The sequence below is a fragment of the Sinocyclocheilus anshuiensis genome, unplaced genomic scaffold (genome assembly GCF_001515605.1).
Source record: "Sinocyclocheilus anshuiensis isolate Anshui unplaced genomic scaffold, SAMN03320099.WGS_v1.1 scaffold1160, whole genome shotgun sequence".
NCBI classification, from domain to species: Eukaryota; Metazoa; Chordata; class Actinopteri; order Cypriniformes; family Cyprinidae; genus Sinocyclocheilus; species Sinocyclocheilus anshuiensis.
Genome location: NW_015552641.1, coordinates 362,725 through 364,810, shown reverse-complemented (window position 1 = coordinate 364,810; position 2,086 = coordinate 362,725). Strand labels below are relative to the sequence as shown.

At 28.4% G+C, this 2,086-nt stretch overlaps 1 protein-coding gene across 1 annotated transcript in view; it reads right to left on the bottom strand.

Moving 5' to 3' along the window:
• LOC107666931 (charged multivesicular body protein 2a-like) overlaps window positions 1–535 on the bottom strand; it is a 4,478-nt gene extending 3,943 nt beyond the window's left edge. The window contains exon 1 of the mRNA XM_016458460.1: window positions 352–535. The gene's annotated coding sequence lies outside the window, so the exon portion shown is untranslated. The remainder of the gene's footprint in view (window positions 1–351) is intronic.
• Window positions 536–2,086: the final 1,551 nt, after the last annotated feature.

The following is a 2,086-nucleotide window of genomic DNA, read 5'->3' as shown; positions in this document are numbered from 1 at the left end:
AAGGTACCAGCACAATAACACACTCAGCAAAATATCGTCTAATTATCGTTATCGATAAAATCCCAGAAACTCTCGAGATATCATTTTTTGGCAATATCGCACACCCCTAGTTATATGTTCTCAATGACAATGAACTGGGGCCAATTAGCACAATAAACACTGAAACTTGCTCGAAACACTCAAAAGGACGACGATAATTCAGACTGAAACTTTGAAAAATAACATGTTAAATGATTATTCGTTTGTAAAATGACCAAGACCGTTCTCAAATAATAATAATAAGATCAGTTGCTAAAATTAGCTCAGGAAAAGAAAAAAAACCCCGGAGGCCTATATCGTTCTCATTTTTACCTTGACTTTTCTTTATGTGGAAAACGTCCACCAGAGATACCAATAGTTGAACAGTCCAAATATCACGCCGTCGTTTGTTTCTTCTACACCTTATTTAAAGTTAGAGTTCGTCGATCCACCCGATTGTTTTCTCCACTCTAACTTTTTCCGCATATGAATGTCAATACTTCCTTTGTATAGGTCTACGTCACAGGAAACGCGTCATACAATACTTTCCTTCCACAAAAAACAGGGACATTTATTCCAGGAATGCAAAAAATTCTGATATTAATTGGAAAGTGGCTTGGTCAAATCCTTACAAATTTTGTATTTTGAACAAATTTAAAGAGGTACATTTCAAAATACCTTTTATTTTATTTTTAAAAATATATTTTTGTTTTATTTTAAAATACTTTTAAATTTTACCCATGTAAAGTAGCTCTTTCTAAATTCATGGACATGGACAATAATTACATTTTCAATAATTGCATTTTTGCATTTTTTCATGAGGAAGACTTGTCTCATTTGTTTTATAATTGTGATTTGTCTTTTAGATTGTTGTCTGTTGTTAGTGCCTTTTTATTTGTTCAAAGAAATGTTAATTACATGTTCTCTTTAAAAGATGTTATTTGCACTTATTCAGACAAAAGCAAAATGATTGAGTATGTCGTTAACTTTTACATTTTGAAAGGTAAAATATTACATACATAAAAAAAATTGCGAAATGCATACCAAAATGTAATTTATTTTTATTAGAAATGGAATCTTTGAATGAGTCTCTAATGCAAATTAATAACAAAAAGAATGACATATTGTTCAATTTCATGGAGGATTTTTTTCTTGTATAGTTCCCCCACTGTAGTCCCTGTCCTTAGGAAGAAGGAAGATAATTTGAACTATTGTGAAGTTGTTTATATGTATGTTTATTATTATTATTATTATTATTATGACTTTATTTTATTTTTTCTTTCTCTCTTCTCTTAAATGCTGTCTGACAGATTGAGATTGTTCTTCTTTCTTGTGTATGTGGAATTAATTGTTTAAATTGATTGTAATGTTCAATCATTTCTTCTATAAAAAAGGGGACATTTATGACTCATTTACTTTTTATTAGAATACTGTATTGTTGTTGTATTTCATCAAAATAGGTATTCGGCACTGTATTGTTTGGTATTGTTCTTCTTAAACAGAAATATATTATTTTATTTTATAGGTAAATGTCTTGAAATTATTGTTAAAATCTTTGTTTTGTTAAATAAATTTCATATTTGTAAGCAAAAAAATTGCATACGTAACCTCCAAGGTCCAGAATTAAAAAATATATATATATTTTAAATTAAATAATAATAATAATAATTTATATGTATTCAAATTCCCAATAACCTCTTATACAACATGTCATCTCTATATTTTTTATGGATGTATAGTACAATGCAGTGTTGATATATTCTGTACTGTTCTTGTTTGCATGTTACTTATAACATAAAACTAATAAAAAAAAAACATGGATAGTTGGATTTTTTTTTTTTTATCTCAAATAAAGTTTACCAGTATTTTTTTTCAGAAACACATAGGCTACAATAGGCAGCTACATTGGTTAATTATACATTTACATTACATTTAGTCATTTAGCAGACGCTTTTATCCAAAGCGACTTACAAATGAGGACAATAAAAACAGTCAAAACTAATAAAAGAGCAACAATATATAAGTGCAAATGACAAGTCTCGGTTAGCCTAACGCAGTACATATAGCA